The 20,028-nt window shown below is 35.8% G+C and overlaps 1 protein-coding gene across 2 annotated transcripts in view; it reads right to left on the bottom strand.

The window, feature by feature from the left end:
- The window catches only part of LOC124414131 (glucose transporter type 1), a 72,092-nt gene extending 53,497 nt beyond the window's left edge, over nucleotides 1–18,595 (bottom strand). Inside the window, exon 1 of one of the 2 annotated variants that reach the window (XM_046895061.1) lies at nucleotides 18,449–18,595. The gene's annotated coding sequence lies outside the window, so the exon portion shown is untranslated. Of the gene's footprint in view, nucleotides 1–11,701; nucleotides 12,061–18,448 lie in introns of those variants that run through there. The other variant, XM_046895060.1, reaches the window with a different exon arrangement.
- Nucleotides 18,596–20,028: the final 1,433 nt, after the last annotated feature.

The following is a 20,028-nucleotide window of genomic DNA, read 5'->3' as shown; positions in this document are numbered from 1 at the left end:
TCTAAAACGTTTCACCAAAGTCTCTCGGGGATTATTATTGTCATTTATTAATACACGGTGTAGCTATTAATGTAACTAGAATGATAAATATGGATTCCATATAGTCTAGCGACAACTATTTACAAGCATTTTTGTAGTAATGTCCGTAGATTTCTATGGTGAACAAAAAATAAGCTAAACAATATCACGGTTGGATCAAAAGCATCAAAGTTTAATAATTTTGAACTTTTTAATACTAAAAGATCTTCTCAAATTGTCGATGTCTTAACTTGTGTGAATTCGAATTTGCTCACATTCATTCCAATCACACAGTAGAGGTTCTCCTTCATCCTTGGTGCATGGAAACAACATTGTTGGAAACTTTTCAAAGGGATATTTTTTTCTCTACTCCAAACTTTTGATTCACTGGATTCCATTGATTCTTTAAGAAAACAGCTGCATTAAATAACTGAGATGTAAAACGCGGCGTTTTCACCTGAGGATAATTCGAAACTTATTCCTTTTTTCTAACTATTCCAGCAGACGGCAGCGAACACGTTTCAAACACGTCGCAATGTCACCCTGATTGCATCAATCACAGTGCTGATTGCAGTGTAAAGTATCACTGCGATATCCAATTCGCGAATGTACCCATAACTGTATAGTATATGCACCGATATTCCTGCAGAGCTCCTTTTACGTATAGCCAACCGATGAGAATGTCTTGTGATGACGGAGTTTCATCGCTTCTGGAACTCCTCGTGGGTGTAAAGCGTGAAATAATGTCGCAGAGTGCCTCAGGCGTTGCAGGTCATGTATATATACAAGTGCAGGCAGTCAACCCGGCGGCGGTTCTTGATCGTCGAGCAAGCAACCTAGATATTTACTCGACCTAGCCTCGTGAAGGAGAGATTATTTGTATTACAATAAAAAAAAAAAATAAAAAAAAATCTTGTAGCTTTTTCTTGGACAGGGGTAAAGGAGGCAGAAGAAGGAAAATAAAAGGGTCTGAGAATACTGAATTATAAAAAACGTGAGAATCTGTTTTTTTTTTTTATATTATAGAACGTGGAAATTTAAACCGTACAAAATTCGAAATGTATATAAATGTATAGAAAATCAAAATTTATGTCGATTCTGTTAGATATTTTGGTTTTATGTACCAAACTTTGATTTGTCGATATTCCAAAATTCTATGAAACAGGTTCACTCGTTTTCGAAAATTCGATGTATTTGTAACCCTTCTGTTTTTTGATCCTTCTACAATTTTACCCCCACTATTTTTCTTGCGATTTTCTTTCAGATTGGTTGAAAAAAAGTAATCACTGCAAGAGTTGTTTTTCTTCCAGCGTTCTTCAAACATTCTACGCGTGGATTTGTTATAAAATCCTTGCAACTGGGAAGCTCATTCAAATCACGAAATAAACAGATCAAACAAATCAAGTTAAGGAGCAGCTTTTGACGGCCCGATTGCACTCAAATTTAAAAAAATTTAGTCTGGAATTTTGTAGCATTAAACGGAAAGAATGAACGTCGTCCAAACTACAATGACAAATACATATTATATTTATTTTAGTGACAACTCAGAAAGCTGTGAAATGATGAGTATGGCGGATCAAAGGCTCCAGGAATGCAGATGATGAAAGTAATTTAATCGGAAAAATATTTATAACAATAAAAAATTGGAAAATCCTTAAACTTCAAATACTATTAAGTACAATTAAAAACTTCAAACAGCTGAATTCACATTGTAGAATCCGTTGAACAATTTTTTTAATCTACAATCCATTTTTCCATCAACAAATTCCGTACAACTTATTAAAGTCAAATTTTACATCGTCATCAAGTACCCATTTTCCGCTAAATCATTTTTATCGTCAGCCTATCACGATTCAATCATCATCATATTTTTATAATGGAATGAAGAGTTGATTAGAAAATAATGCAACTTCAGATATTATTAGCTTCCAATTTACATGATCTGCGCAAATATTTCAAGTTCTTTCCAACGACTCCAAAATAATGGCTTTGAAATGTTTTCGCAAATCACATTTCACTCAGTTACATAACCTTTACATCAACTACCCGTCAAAACAATTTGCAGCTCATTATACATCATCGATTTACGAACAAAAATATGATCATGGGTATTGAAATTCAAAACGATCTTTTCTCATGATCCTGCGTGCAGGAGCGTTATTTTACCACTAGACACTGATCGTTATATCCTATTGTCATATGCGCGATTGAAATGGCTACGTGTCTCTACCTGTAAATGGATTTCCAATTACAAAACACGCGCGATACGAAAGACACAAAAATGTCTGATAAATGACACGGTAGAGGACGAGTATATTTTTCACATGGACGTCTTCTTTGCTTATATGATAATTAGATGAACGTGTATGAAAGGACCAACTAAGATGTACTTGAGTCCAACCGTATATTGTGAACCAACTTATTTTGACGATGTCCCGAGATTGAATTGCCCAAAATCTGTGTACCCGAAATTTCTATGGATCAGGAGTGATCGAGAACTTCAATAATAAAGTCTTCAAAATTTGAAAGTTTGTATAAGCTGTCCACGAGCACGAAGTGGCGAAATTGAGAGGCTAAGTTTTGATCAAAACATCGAAAAAAAATAACATCATTTATAGTATGATATAAATACATCGAAAATCGAAGTGAAAATCGATCTTCGTTTTCACTACTCATGATTCATTAAGGATAACAAGATAACTAATAATGGACTCTAGTTGAGATTATTAATCAAATTAGTTTCAATTCAAATTTAAATTCAAATTCATTCTGTTTCTGACATTAGGATCCCACAATCTAAGGATCCTGTGATGGGAAATTTTTCCGAAAACCGTACCAAAAAAAATTCCGAACTTTCTTCAAATTTCTTACGAAGTTGGCATACTTTTTCAATTTTTAAAAAATTTACAAAGATTTCTAGCGAGGTTGTAAAACTGTCTAGATAAGCAAAAAATTTTATCCTTGCAGTGCAAAAATTAGTGTTAATCTATTTCAAAATTTGTATAAATTTTTATTCCAAATACCTCACAGAAATTCGAAAATCGTTTTATTCATACCAACACTGAAATTTGTTTTTTCTTAGAATCTTCTGTACTCTTTGAATTCCGATGGAAATACGGAAAAAGGACAGTGATAACAAAAATTTGAATAAAGGCAAAAATTTGACACGTGCATTACGCATTAACATACGTCGTATTGATGAAGTATGTAACACAATACATACCTTAATAATTATAGACATACAAGGATTGTGTAATATCATGTATGCATTACGTAACCTGTAAATGGTGTTTATAAACGAGTTATACATGCGATATAAGTATTACTGTATATATCGCTACTGCACAAGGTCGTTTAGAGAACTGCTCACAATCAAATTGTTCTATAGCATGCTGAAGTAAAAATATACGAGTATTAAGGTCATGTATTACTCCTACCTTTACCGACCGAGCAAACTGACCCTTTTTCTTTCTATATTAAATAAACAAACGGACGGAAAGGGTTGAAAAGGGTCAGTTAGCTCGGTCGGTAAAGGTAGGAGTACTATATGGTCTTAATGAGATCGAGGAATCGCATTGTGTTTCATACTAGAGATTCAAGCCGCGTATCTATGGGTAAGAGAATTATCTAAATTCATAGGAGTAATTGAAGGATTGCAGTTGTCTGGATGACTGGTCTTTTTTTCCAACTTCAATGCTCTATAAGCGGAAATTTTAATCCGCCGATGCCGGTTTAATGCGTATTGAATAATTCATGAGCTCAGGGAATCGTGTAGAGTATTTGTGGGTGTCACAGGTTTGGAAGCTCCTCGTAATCGAAACTTTGATTTTCGGAGAAATTCAGTTTTTTGCTATTGTTAAAATTTTTTCTAGCAATATAGAATTTCATAGTATTTTAATATCAATTCAATGTATCGAAACTAATATAAAACAACACATACAACACAAAATTCAAAAATCTTATTCTAACATTTGTATAGAAATGAAGGATTAATTCCGAACTTCAATCTCAAATTTCAATACTTCTGATATTCTTACGTTGAAAGCCGAGAAATTATACCGTGAATCACGCATGTGGTAGTGATAAATTATTGTTCATTTGTTACTACGAAATCAGTACGGAAATTCCTGATCCTATATGTAGTTTCAGTTTTTCAATGGAATTTAGAGGAATATCTTCAGTGAGAAATTAGTCAAATTTTGCAGGCTTTATTCTCCTAATTCTGTCGATATTAAATGAATATTTGAAAAATTGTTCAACTGTTTGAAAATAAAACAAAAAAATTTCCAACTTCCAACATTATTTTCCGGTATTATTTTTGATTTCCGAGTGTTTTTTTTTCTCTATCAAACGACATGAAATGTTATTCTTGATTTTTTGTCATGTATCCAAGAATAACTTATACACGAAATATGTAACCGATCGAGAATCAAATGACTTAGAGCTACTAACGTTCATGCTCAGATCGCCAATAAACGAGCAATTCTTATTGTTTATAGTCTATGCAAACGGTCGTGGAAACGCTAATCACTCATCGGGAAAAACGTGGTAAAGAATTGACACAGTTTTCCTGCTGACTGTTGTACAAAGAATAAAACTAAGTCGAAACGTGGAGAAATCACAGGCACGGAAGTGATATTCCCGCACTTTATCCTCATTACAGTCAGAATTGCTTAGACAATTTCTTTATACGAACACGTTACAAATCACCTCGTATGACGTCACATCGTGGAGCATAATAAACTCGAACACAGATAAATTGAAATGAAGTAAAACAATTTTTACCAATAAAAAATAGGCCCAAATTCAATTATTTGATTTCTGAAATGAGCAAAGCAAATCCAAGCATGTTTCAAAGAAGATTAATGCATGATATTTGTCTCTTAGAATTTCCGTAGCTGCTTTATACCTGAGAATTTTTCTTCAAATAGAAAAATTGTTAGAAAAACTTCTGGAGATTGCGGAGAAAATATTTTTTTTAATGTCCAGAATATCACAGATAAAATTTCGATTCAAATTTTTTTTTATGAGTCGCGCACCACACGAACCCCGCAGCATTTGCCCCTTTTGCCATTAAACAGCTCATGCAGCAGCCTCTGTGGATTAAAATCCTCTGCGGGTACATACGTAATTTAGGTCACGTTTGCCGACCAAGCAGCAAACCCGACGAACCTCCTTGGAGCTGTGCGTGGTTTCCAAGTTGTGTGCCGTGCTCGGTAGATAAAGGAGTGCGCTGAAGCGGGGAATGCGCCGCGGTTATAATATGCGATAGTGGGCACTTAGAAACCCACTTTTCCAGTTCCTGCTCGAGTTATCCACATACATTCAGCGAGGGTTGGGACTAGGGCCCCTCTAATTGCGAAAAGGTACGATGCTCTTTTTCCGGAACGCCATGCGTGTACCAAAACCATACCCATAATATATCCTAAACCTACGTCGCGGTCCTGCAGGAGAATTGGTCCTGTTCATCGGCCAGACGTAAGTCCAGCGGAAAAAGGATTTCGGTTATTATATGTATGTATGTATGTACACGAAATGTACTCGGATCCATGCCGTGGGCGTGGTTAGCCGAGCAATATGGCGCCGAGTAATCAGCTGATTGTTTTAGATAAATCTTGCGAATATCACGGCACAGAAAATGTCCCGCAAGCTGGTGAACTTTCATTTTGTGATATTGAGTCAGTGTACAGTAAAATATGCAACGGAAATCCAGTTTTATAATTAAATATGAACCAGCTGGTACAGCACGTTTACTACTCCATGATGTCGTCTGCGATGAATCACGAGACTAGACCTATCAATGTAAATATATTGCATATCTATTCCATCCGATATTTAAACATTGCTTGCGATGTTCTACGAGCTTTTATTATTATAAATATAAAAATATGTATAAAATAAAGAAACAACACTTCGATTTGAGAAAATATTGCATTTTTAAATACCGTTTTACAGACAATTTTTGAGTCCGATAAGCAGGGAGGGCTGCATAGCGTTAGGGGGAAGATTTTTATCATGCTTTTAGGTTCTTTAAACTCAGTTGCCCTTCCGCATTAGCATATTATACCCAACATTTCGGCAGCCTGATATTAACGGATGCTTTTATTGCCGGATGATTTATCGCGCAATTTTGCACGTCTCCATAAGCGGTGTATTGAATTTGCTCTTGCACCCCCCATTGTGATAAAGTCTATGAACTCTCATCACACTCGAGCCTGATAAAGTAGAAAGATGTTTAGGTAATGCTTATGAGCTCATTGAGTGCTTTTTCCGTGTCCTCCTTCACGAACGGCACTTATCGGCTAGCGTTCGAAATAATCGATCCTCTTGGCCGGGTCTTAAGCGTATTACCATCGGAGGCCGGTGGCGTTATTGTTATCATCGTTGTGCCGATACTCGAGGTCTTCGGGGTTCAATCCACTCGGGGACCTCGGGGTGAACTCTTTGATAATTCGTTTACGCTTGTATACAGTTCTTGAAAACCGTGATGCAGCTGCAGCAGGGGAAGCTTCACGCTTAGAAGAACTTCATTTATTTTATGTTAATAGAAAATTCGACAAAAATTAGCAGGTATCGTTACAATGACGGTTTAGACTTTATTTTTATTACAGAAAAAGATAATTGTTTGTGTTAAAAGAAAATATGGTACGAGTAACTATTTAGTTCGATTATCAATACCATCCAGTTGTGAATAATATATTTTTCTGGTTATCACACAACGTTAAATCTGTTTGTTTAGTTTCCTACAGTTTTTCAGTTAAATAAAGCCATAGCAACAATTTATCCTTACTCAAACAACAAATTATCGCAAAAATTACAAAATAAAAATATGTATAAATATATGTCGTATATAATTCACTGACCGTAATCAAAAGTGATAGTAAAACTTACTAGATTTCCTGGTTACATTTCCAAGACTCGTTACCATTTTGTATCCAGAATTGAATTTTTAGGTTAGAGTGAAAAATGAAAATAGACTGTATAGTAACCATTACCAGAAAGTACCGCAAAATGACCGGTGGGAATAATAGCTGTACAAGCCCATCGGCAAACGAGCTGAGGCTCGTTCGCCAAAAGAACTTCTCGTAAAAAACTAATTATTCCTGAGCTTGTAGTGCCCGATGCTTATAGTGTACAGTGGCTGGGCAAAAAGCGGACATTTGAATACTCGCTGTGGCTAGGCTTGAACACCCAAAAAGATAAAGCAAAGCTCGCGTGATTAACCGAATAGCATGCTTTCTCACGTACGGCGTATTTAGTGGCGCACGGTGTGTGAATGCCATTTATACCCGAATGAGTATGCGCATCTCGACTTGTACAAACCGTAGTGTGAGTATGCATGGTGTCCCTGGGAGTGCAGCTTCTTTCTTCAAAAAAATTTCTCTCTCGCGCTGGACTGGACTTAAGTAAGATGTGTACCAACGGCGCCAAAATACCCTAGATCGGTGGTGATTATTTGTTGTCACGTTGAATCTGCGTGGGGGGAAATGAGCGGGACTTTAAATAACTCACATCGCAACTATACATGATGGCATTACCGAGCAGGGTAGCGTTCGCCAAAAAAATAATTCCCTAACAATATAGGGATTTTTTTAGACAGTTGGTACACATCTCACTTGAAGGCTTTAACCCCGAAGAAAGGAGTTCTAGACATACAATGTATACTCACATCACGGTACAAACGCACATTCGTGTAGCGTTAACGTTTTACTGGCAGTAGCTCGCATTGAGATGCACAATTACACATTGCGCGCCTAGAAACTAACTACCTGCACCTATAACCTGTCTTTATACACAGTTCCTGGGTTCCATGGGTCATTGATTACAAATCAGAACTCGAAGTTTCGAAATTCAAAATGACGGGTCCAATTCCAAAAGTCAATTAGTAATGCCATATTGGATCCGCCATTTTGAATGTCGAAATTTTGAGTTCAGATTCGTTGTCAGACATTCAAGGAACACTCCTTCCACATCAAATTTCACCGGAATCCGTTGGGCATATTTACTGTTCCCTTGAAAAGAGAAATGTCAAAATCAATCCTCTGGCGGCACGGGTTGAAGTTGAAAAATTAAGGAACTGTTTTTGAATTATTTGGAGCCGATTTGAAGGGTGAGATTCCGGAATTCGAAAATGACATTTTTAAGGACCAACCTAATATATATAAACAGGTGAATCGCAATTTTTACCTCATTTTATTTTTCAGAGGCTGGATAACAACAACATCCTTTCTGACAAAGTTTTCAAACCTAAATTTTAATTGAACGTATCCAATTCTTAAGAACTTGAGAAATATTGTGGTATTTCCAATCTTTTATCACTTCAGGTTAGATCAAAATAATTTATAATATATAATTAATTTCTTTGATTTATACAGAGCCTACATGTCTTTGCATGTATTTCGGTTTCTACAGAATTTCGTATTATATCCCGTGGTTTGGTTAAAAAGAAGAAAATTACAATGAAAAAAATAGGTTTAGATACAATTAGTAATTTCTTATCCAGTTATTTTTTGGTAAAAAAAAAATGATTCAGTATTTCCAAAAATCACTGTTTAAAATAATGTCTTAAGATGAAACTAATCATTGTTAGAATGTATAATGAGATTATAGCCAAACCAAATAAGGAAGTCAACTCCATTCCAGTAATTTCTTATTCAGTGTACCACATATGACGTGTGAAGCAAAATAAGTTTTCATTCAGTTAAATTCAAATTTGATGGTAAACACAACACCGAACAAGTACTTGGACAGTGAATTGCAAATATGATCGAAAATCGTCTAAGAAATTGATTTTTTTAGAAAATGGATAAAGTTGAACGAAAACGGAATGAAATTTTACTCGAATCATTCGTAAATCGAATGCAGAATATCTTTAAAAAAAATTATATATAACAATAATTATGAACACTTACAATTTGGACAAATTTCGTAATAGTGCTACGTAATCGGAATTTCGGAATTAAAAATGAATTCGGGATAAAACTTTAGGAATCCCGATATCTATCTATTAGAATCTTCTAATGATAATATCACTGAACACAAATACAATAATTTGGTGATTATCTTGCCTAAGTTTTATGCAACAGATTCGACGAGATCCGATTCAAAATCGACATCAGTCGATAGTAATATGCATTACATACGAAGAAAAATGATGAATTTACGTACAAAATTTAGATATAATACAATTAATTTTCACGCTAAAAGTAAACATTCTCATGGTTTCTACTATAGAATGTTTGAATATTCTAAAAATCATGTTCTAATATTTACTGACTAATAATGACTTCAAAATAGTTGAATTTTAATGTAACAGGTTGATCAAATCAATCAAAAGATATTTGTCTACTTGATACTGAAAGTCTTTAGCTATAATTTTCCTGAAAGTTGTTTTCCAATTTTTTTTTCCCTCAATTACTCTCCTTTGAAAAGACCGCGCGATAATTATTTTGGGCAACTTCAACTGCCTCGAATTAGATCGAAACACGATTTCGAAATAAAAACATTAACTCACGCTAGCGAAGAATGATTTTTAGTTGTACCTAAATTTTGTTTATTTGCAATGAAACTTAGTATAATGCTTCCTTCGTTTGGAATAAGTCTGACGACAAACTTATCTTAACTTCTAACTATCTGACTTCCTATCCCAGTCTTATAACTATCTCAGAATCTACTTCCGTATAGCGAGAGAGTTCACCGCCTAGTGGCCGCTTATAGTACTACTAATTTGCTTGTTCCAAAGCATGTAGTGTTTTTTTTTTTACCTTGTAAACAAATTAGTGCAACTGATTCAACCAGTGTAAATGGATGTAAATTTTTTAGTGGCTAGATTTACGTGCTTTTTTTATTTCAAGTGCCTAATTATTTCTGTCAACAAACATCTGACTTGTAGTAACAAAACACAAAGTTCAAATGGAATGATATTTAGTTAACGCAACTTCGGTAACACATGAAAAGTTTCACTAGAATCAATACTTGACTCGATCGCGACAAGAAAGGCTTTTGTTGAATCAATGAATTCGCTTGACTAAATCATTTCGACAAACCAACCGAATCGAAATTGTTGAATCGACGTTACTATATTTAGAACAAATAAGAGATACTAGATTGAAGTGAATGGACTCGAACAAAATCTATTTTGTTGGTTCAAGAATTCCTTTTCCCTCTATGCATGAATGCAGTGTTTCGAGAATGTGCTTGAATAATTTGCTTCTGAACAATCCCAACGAATCTCCCAAATATTCGAAAACTGAGTTATAATAAAGGCGCGATAAACTGCAAGATACCGCAGGTCGGTTTAAGGCTACGAAATAAACCTTTTCCACCAGGGCACGACGCGCTGTTATCATTGGGCATGATCGAAATACTCGAGAAAATAGGAGGCTAGTTATTGACGGTAACACCTATCGGTATTATGTACTGGTATAGCGGCAAAATCTCGAGACGTTTGGCCTTGATCAATAAGCCGGTGGCACGCAACCTCGCCATCCACCTGAACGAAAGGTGCGAAGGAACCCGCCGTTCCACCTCCGCAAGCCATCAGGATCGAGCTTTTCGAGCTTTCCTTCGTTCCTCGTGTATCCGCGGACTTGAAGCCGCACCCTGCACCGAATTCGGTCAAACGAACATCGAAGGAAACTTCAAGTGCACTTGATGAACATTGAAGCCGATCTTGTTTTCGATTTTGCGTCAGTGTCGAAAGCTCTTGATGGGAAATCGAACCGACTGACACAAGGAAAGTACTCGAGTTGTACCTCAGCGATTTTTATTATTCTATGATATGCTGCGGTACACGAAAAACACGAGACTCATATTTTTTTACGTGCCAGTTCGTGCGTTCAAGGGGTAAGAACCACCCCTGAAGTTTACCCCGAATAATCGATTTTTCCAGAAATTCTCGGTATTGAAGTAAAAATTTTTTTTTCATCAAAACCGACTGAACGTTATTCACTATTAAAGGACTATAATATGCGCAGTGTTTATTCCCTTAGGAATTACATCCATTATTTTTGGAGGGTAAACTTTACGGTTGAATTTGACCCCATAAACTCCCGAGTTGGCACATAAAACTACGTATCTGACGTTTACTCCATGCAGGACTACAACATATCACAAGATGAAGAAAATCCGTGAGGTGCTTCTCGGGTACCAACGTTCCTCGTGAGAGTTCCTGAGCAGAGGAGCCGTGATGGTCCGGGACTCGATACTGCATGCCCTACATTTGATAGGCGTGTGTGTGCGGTTACGAATTTCAGTGCGATCAAATTGCATCGCGCAGCTATTCGCGAACTGGAGGAGAAGAAGTGAAGAAGGCCAGAGAAGAATCTGGCAGCACTTTGGCTGTGCTGTGCAGATTTCCAGAGTGAAAAGATGAGGATGTCTGGCCGGGTCAAGCGAGTGACGTTCACCTGGCAACGAGGGAGATTTCAAAGCATGCCAATAATTCTTCCCATCGCCACACCAACATTCCACGCGATATCAACCCTCGATCGATGCGGGCCTTTGCACTCTGCACCCCGCGACGTTACGATTTCCCCGGCTGGTAGTGTTACACCTCAATTGAATTCCAAGTTGACGAAAAAGCCGGGAATCCGACTCCTGGAGAACGGATCCATGATGTCGAAGATCCGTTTTTGTCCGGTTCACAGAAATTACTCAACAACTCGATGCATGCTGCACTCACCCGATTCGACGATCCCGGGCTGCGACCCGAAGAGGGTGGCTCGATTTCCGGTGGCACCATGATTTCCGCACGAAAATAACCGTGTGTCCTCTTCCGCCCGCGACGAGGACGACGATTCCTCGGTCACTTATCACTGTCCTAACTGGTCATAACTGGTTGGGTTTACTTTTCACTGGTACAAGGACCACCTCGGAGTCCACCCCTTTCGCAACTCCGATTCACCCTCGTTGCAATTGGTAACATGAACGAACAATAGCTTGTAAATAAATAAAAACTGGCTTTATTCCTGCAGACGTAGGGTGCGTGCAGTCTCTCGTCGACAGATCGACGCCGGTGACGGCAGAAGGAGACGCCCCAACGCGGGCATCCAGCTCGACGTATCGCTAGCCACGGTCGTCCCTTGATCCGGCGGCGCTCGGCCCAATTCGCGCAGTGCCGTACCTAGGGGATGACGGGGGTTCCGCCGCGCCCCAACCCCAAAGGCCAACTCGCCCCCGGCCCACCCAACCCAACGGTATCGCACCAACTTTTAACCCTCGCCGCATACATCCCCATATCGAACGGGATTTGGCTTGCACCCTCACTGGGATAAATTTCAATTGTTACGGTTAGTGGAAAATTCTACTCAACCCGTTCACTTTTTTTTTTTTTGCTTTTTTTTTTTACCATTTTCTCGAAATATACTGAATTTTAAATAATCGACTCAAGCATGTCAAATAAGGGTGAAATTTTCTGACAAATCGACTGCCGCTATTCATTTTTTTTTTAATCATTCTGACAGTGCGAGAAAAACGAAAATTGTCATGAAAAACAAACTTAATTCTTCAAATGTTTGTAAAACATCTGAAAATCATCCAAAAAGTGTTTCTTTACTCAAATAAAGGTATTTTGAGTAAATATTTTCATTTTAAAGTGAACTGGTTGAATCGCTATCCTCGCCATAAGGGTTTTGGTATCGTTGAAATTCCGAAAAAATATGGTACATGCGTAACTACTAAGTGGGATTCTAGTCGTCGAAGGTACTTTTTTGGGTTATCGAAACGTTCAATCTGTTTATTTAATTCACAACATTTTTTCCACTCAAATGAGGCCTGATCGTCAGTTTATTGATCGAGTTATCGCAATAGGTTACAAAATAAATAAAATTAAAAAAAAAAAAAAAAAACTTGCATCTGATCGTGGCCAAAAAGAATCGATGTTCTAACTACGGATACAGAACTTATTTCAATTTTTTGAACTATGTATAATTAATATATAAGGTGGACCGTATTTTGCAAACAATTTAATTTCTCTTTGAAAAAAATCGATTAAACTATCTTCAACAGAAACTTAGTTGCTGGAGGTTAATGCGCGCCTTGAAATTAGTATAGAAACGAAATCTCTACTATCTGAATATGAAGCAATATTTATTATTATTGAAAAAAAAAACTTGCTAGTACCAATGAAAAGTCACTGCAGAAATTTGCAATTTCAAGTATGTGCCACTGATTTTTCTAGTGGTTCTATTATAAGCGATCCAGCATTGCAGACTTGATTACGTGCGTGCAGATTTATTCTGTAAGCCATGCTGAAATAAAATTCTTCTCAAGCTTATTCAGTCTTCTGACTTCCTGAATAAGTCGAAGAGTAAGTAAAAATTTTATGTTAATAGTGAATAGCCACTGATTTTCAGTCACAAAAAATGGCACTGCACTATCGTCAAATACGTGATTTGAAGCGATGAAATTAAGAACAGAAAATGATGATCGATGACAACAGATAAAAATCCTAATCGAAAATGGATCTATGAAACTTATGGGAAAATACTACAATCATAAACTCTAGAATTCGAGAAATCAGGACTTTTCAAAGTCGTTCAGGACAAATTTATATTTTGGCAAAGAAAAAATAATATATATATATGCAATATATGCAAAATTCTTTAGCTCGTTTAAGAAATCCCATTTTTTCAAACATGGCGCTGAAAAAATGAGACTTGACATCGAGAAGACTTCAGAAAACCTTATCTGAACAGTTAAAATATCATTCTTTTCCAGCGAAATTCCGGTTACATTATAAATTTAGTTGAGGATCAAAAATATGGGTCAGTAAAAATCTCGGTATTCCTAACGAAGAAAAAAAAAATACTTCCAAAATTTATGAACAATAGCTGCAATCGGAGTCTCTTAAGATTCGGTGAATCTCGTCGTTTCAAAATTGTTCATTACAATTCGGTGTTCTATGAAGATAAAAAAAATAAATAAATAAAAAGAAGACTAATAATTGATTTGAGCAATTCTATTTTGTTCTAAGCAAAAAATTGTAAGAATCATACTAGATATGGATAAAATTTCCGTTTATTAAAAATCGATGTTTTGTCTAAAAATAAAAAAATAAATATAAGAATAATAATTGATTCGAGAAATTCTATTTCGCTTCAAGCAACAAACTGAAAAATGATCAAATTTTTGTTCATTAAAAATGAATATTTTGTCCAAACAAAAAAGGAGAGTAGTTGATTTAAGAAATTCAATTTTTTTTCATCTTCAAAGTAAAGAATTGAAAAAATAAGACTAGAGATATCGACGAAATTTTCTCCCCACAAACTCGACAATTTATTGCTTAAATTTCTCCAAAATAAATAATTCTATTTCGCTTTAAGCAAAAAATTGAAAAACGATCAAATTTGTGTTCATTAAAAAACGACATTCAGCCCACGATTGATGATTTTTTTTATCTTCAAACTAAAGAATTGAAAAAATAAGACTAGATATCGACAAAATTTTCAGAAACAAATTTTCACCGAATCAGGAAGACAAAGCTTGTGACGGGGGCACCGCGAGCCCTTCAGGGTGACCTGAACCCGACGACGGGCTCTACACGGGAAGGCGGGGGCCAAGGAAGCCCTTGAAATCAATAGCCAGCTACTACCGCCACCGCCACCGCCACCGCCACCGCCGCCCTGTTCTGCATCCACGTACTCCTCTCCTCGCGTCGTCTCCCACTTCGCGGACTGTGTTACCCTGCCAAACAAGCCCGCGTCGTCTGCACTCGCCGAACAAACTCCGCGTTCACTGCTATGATGGTACGATGGTATGGTGACTGGGCGCCCGTTTCCGGTTCCCAGTTATTCGAATAGTCCATGAGCATTGAGCGTTGGACTAAACTGGTAGCAGGTAGGATGCGTCGAAAGACGTCTGACGCTACTGAGCAGGAAGAAGTCTCTGCATGGAGAGATGTGTGTGAGAGAGAGAGAGAGAGAGAGAGAGAGAGAGAGAGAGCAGATTTTACTGAAAACTGTAGGAAAAGAGGGACACGGGATGAGGGTTTTTGATAAAAGGCAAAAAAGAAAGAAAATTCCCGTGACAACTACATTTTTTACCATAAGTAAGGTAGATTTTACACTACGCACAGTGGTTTTCACTGGTAATCAGGGCTTCCGGTGATTGAGGTCTTTGAAAAAAGTTGCATTATTGGAATCTCAAGTTCAATAAAGCGCACTTTTTCATGAATAATGTTTTTTGATCCGATAAAAAGTAGTTTATTGATGTGACTTCGAACGAAGGAAGGAACTAAAGCTCGAAAAAACTTCATTTTTAAATTTTCTATTCTTTATTTTCAACTAAATATTAATAAAGAACATATGTAGTAAACGACCTTTCGATTTATCGACAAGTTGAAGTTATTACCATGCGAGGGTCACGTAATTTGTCATAATTTTACGCATGTAGAACAGTTATCCTGGCATTTCTGTGGAAAGGCCATGGATGCCAGAAACAGTATGAAAAAAAAAACAAAAGAAAAAAGAATCTCATGAAGCAGGAAAATAGACAATTAGTGGGTTTTCATTGAAATAGAGGCAAATAGTTGCAAATGTCAGAAATAGTAGCAAATTAGTGTCAATAATAGCATACTGGAAGCCCTGCTGGTTCTACGGTGAAATTCTGTATTTTACGGTAGTCTGCAAGGAGAGACGAAAAAGAACAGGTTTCACTGAAAACTGCAGAAAAAGAGAGACATAGGATCAGGGTTTTTGATTAAAAAAAAAAAAAAAAAAAAAAAAACCGTGACAACTATATTTTCCACTATAAGCAAAGCAGATTTTACTCTGCACAGAGTGGTTTTCACTGATTGCATTTTACAAAGTATAATTTCCTATTTTCCCGTCAGTTTTCAGTAAAATCTGCTCTTTTATTTTCTCAGTGTGGTTTTGCAGTTTTTTACCACATCGAAGCTGTTAGTAACGTTGATGTATCGAGTGGGGGTGAAAATGTAAAAAAAAGAATTAGAGAATAGACGGGTAAGAGTATAAAATTTTCGCGAAGACGAGAATCTATTTTGTATAATGAGATTATTTGATTTACAGATAACTGTAATATTAAATATGGAAAAGTCAAGATCGAGTAAAGAGGTAAGATATGGAAAAGCAAAGTGTAGAATCGTTTGGAATTCTCACTATTCGGTAGGTTTTGGCGATCTATGCTTTGGCATTTTTATAATACATTTCTACTTTACGAGACTTCAGCTTTTTGAAGTTTGACTTGAGTAGCAGTAAAAATTTGAAAAGATTCAAAAACAGAAGGCCGACTGAGATGGAGCTTCCAAAAACACTAAAATCTGGTATAAAGATTTTTATAATGTTTAAACTCCAAGCACAAAAGCGTATAATATGGAAAAGTAAATTACAAAATCGTAAAAATTCTGACGATTTTGTTTTGGCTTGCGATATTCTTATTCGTTCTACATTTGTTCTATATTTTTAAATTCTACAAGAGAAACTTTGGCGTCTTTGGAAATTCGATATTGTGACCATTTCTATTTTCAGATATTAAGTTAGTTTAGGTTAGGTTCTCTGAATTTCGTCAGACTGTAATGAACCGAAACACAATCATATTTTCCTAATTCAATTGATCGTACGAATTTATTCCAAAATAGCGAAATAGTCATTTTTTGTTCGATGTTCTACCATAGAAGCCCGTAATATTTTTGAGGCGATCGTCTGACCAGATTCTCCTCTTGCACCCACTTTGCAATTCCAGCAGACGTTCTTTCGGCGTTATTATCTATACCAGTAATAAATCATTTCAGAATTTACATAAAAAATGTTCGAAAAACTTAGACGTACCTTTTCTAAAAAATTTTTCAATATATGTAACATTCTTTTACTAAACAATTTTCGAAAAATTCACAAACAAGAATAGCTTTCGGAAAATAAATTATTCTGTCAGTATCTGAAACATCGAATTTGTATCAGTGCTGAGGGAAAAAATGGACATTTCTGTAAACCTCCCGGTTCCGAATGAAAATCTCGAAATGAATTTCGGCTCAAGTAAAAAAAAAATTTATAGACACATAGATGAACAGAAATTTATTCTATGAATTCCAGAATGGATTCAGATCAACATTGCGTCATCGATTTGTAAAATTAATTGGTTCCCTGCACTTTTTTGAAATTTGTATTTTGTTTCTATATGTATATAAACACTCCGAGACTTGTCTAATGATGGATTTTCAAGCGGTAAAATTAATTGTTTACATAAAGGTATAATATTCAACGGTAATGACTGTATGATTTTCAGGGAAAAGTTTTTGTGGCCACAATCAACGAGATATGAAATATCTTGTATTACATATTAAAAAATGACCGTGATTTGAACGGAATGACTTCCAATTCAGGATCGCGTAATACGTTTAATATACGTACGTACGTCCCTGACGAAATTTGTTTTGCCAATTGACACGCGGTTTTTTCCTTCAAACTACACTGGGAAAAGAATTTTTCAAAGACATTTTTTATGTATATTAGAATTCTGCGATTTGGTTTTCTCAAAATTTTACTTCACCTTATTCGAAGCAATTCCCAATTTCCCGATAACTTTCTCAAAGAAATTTCGAAAATGTTTGGAAAAACACCAACAGAAAACGAAATGGACCGATTCTGTATTATCTAAGTAAGAGAAGTAAAAGATCTTGTTAGTCGTACACCCAACTTATGTTTAAGGATTCATTTCAAGGCCATTAACATGCTAAATCTAAAAAACCGTTTAATTTTTTGGTTTCAGTTTAACCATCTCCGGGAAATCATCAACACCGCAGACTTACCTTTTTTCAGACTGATTTTCAACTACGATTTCCGTGTATAAAAAGTGATTAAAATCAATAAAGAAATTTTTTTTTATATCGAGAGTATATTTATTAAGCCTAACAATGCCTATATCAATAATTACAATTAAAACTTATTAAAAAATCTTTTGCTTATCAGTTGGATAGACCCCTTAAAACAGGACGTTCTTGATATAATTTGGATAGAAACACAGAATATTAAAAAACATAATACCGTGAAAATAATAAAACTCATCTTCAGTAAAATGTTTCAATGTAAAATTTTTCTACCGCATAACTCGGTAAAATATTTTTCCAGAAACTCACTATATACATATACATATATATATATATATATATATAAAGCTCAACTGTGAGAAAGATCACGAAGAGAGAGTTATTCAAGTAAATTCTCCGTTTCCCTGAGCAGGTATTTTACCAAACAATTTTATGATTCCTCTACATTACCGAAGACCGTAGGTATTTTTCTTTTTCGCAATTCTTTTTCCGGATAAATTACACAACGTCGAGTTTCTTCTACATTCATACGTTGCAGGATTTCCTTATATTTTTTGCATGCAATTCATTGTCAGCGGTGCATCATAAGTACATGAATTTCCTACGTCATTTATAGTTAAACTGTTTACAAATTGGTACGTACCTTACGTTAGATGGCCAGCAGGTTGTTGAGAAGAAGATGAAGAATAACGTGTTAGCTGAAGTCTGCAACATTGAGGGGAACACGCTCAATTGGGCAGTTCCGTAGCAGGCACTTACAGAGAGACTGGTACTCGTGTAGACCAGACGAGTCATTACCATAAATTACCATTCACTTCAAAGTTGACGATGCAGGCTACCATAAGTCAAAACTATTTGAACACAATGTCTACTTACAACCACAGAAAAATAGTGTCAATTTCAATGTTTCTTTTTTTTTTTTTTTTAAAGCGCTACGGTAAGTTTAGTATTTGGTTTTTGTAATGAAAACACACAGCCACGATGTTTGGGTTTTTTGTTTTAACAATCTCACAGCGCATTGAATAAATATTTGCCTAATGAACTTGGCACCGATATGATTGAAATACAATGTCACCAACAAACGTATTTTTGGTTATAGGTTCGATAAACGCGCAATATTGTTACATCAATTTCATTCAATTTCACTCCCAAACTCACGACTCATAGGATGCCTGAAACACATTAGATCAATTTCATTGCTTCAAACCGAACACGAGAAATCTGACGCCTCAGTGAATCGTTCGATTTTATGACAATATTCAAAGTACTTTCGTTGTGGGAGCGCTGAGTACGCTGCGACATCTGGTGGCGATCCGTGAGAACTCTGGTAACGCATATTTTTATACTGAATCAAAGAAATACTAAAGAGATGAAATTTTTCAGTTTGGAATCAGTCTCCTGATATTTGAGTTATCTTCAAAGCTCGGAAATTGTGTCAAATTCATATAGTTTGATATATTTAAAAGCATTTACATTATAAGGTTATACAATAAAAAGTAAAAGCCATAGTGAAACACTTATTGATTTTTATACACAAATTATATCCAACAGTCCCTGTAGAAGAAATTCTGCAGCTAGACAATAAAATTTTTAACTATTTGTACAAAAAAAAAAACTTCAGAATAATCCTCGAAAATTCAATAATGACGAAAAGACTTTCTTGCTAATTTTGCCTACATAGCGTTTGATAACTCAACAGGGTTTCACAGATCTGAGGACACAAAATCATGAGCGTAATAAAGTGGATCGTGTTGGATAAATTAACCTGTCGCGAGATACTACCGGTTAAAAAATCCAGCTAAGCGTCATTATATAGGCAACCGCAATACGCAGCAGACATCGATTAGAAACAGTCTTGGGTACCTCTAATTACTTCGTGTAATTAATTGTATAAAAATGACTAATTAACTTTTTACGAAATACAAATAATCGCAAGGAAAATTTTTTTTCGTAAAAAGTTTCATGTTTTGAAAAGGAAAATCAATTTTCCTTACGATTATTAGTATTTCGTAAAAAATTTTATGTCTTACCAAAGATCACTTGTTGAACTTCACGAAAAATATGATGTTTTATGTTTTCGAGCGATTATTTCGTGACGAAATACAAAACAATTGAGGAAGTCATCGTATCATCGTATACTGTAAAATAACTTTTAAACGAGTCGACTTGGTGAAAAATTATATTGGACCTTTTTTGTAGATCGTTCAATTTCCTACAAGAATATGTAT

Source organism: Diprion similis, chromosome 13, assembly GCF_021155765.1.
Source record: "Diprion similis isolate iyDipSimi1 chromosome 13, iyDipSimi1.1, whole genome shotgun sequence".
Classification (NCBI taxonomy): Eukaryota; Metazoa; Arthropoda; class Insecta; order Hymenoptera; family Diprionidae; genus Diprion; species Diprion similis.
This window is presented reverse-complemented; position numbering and strand designations above follow the sequence as displayed.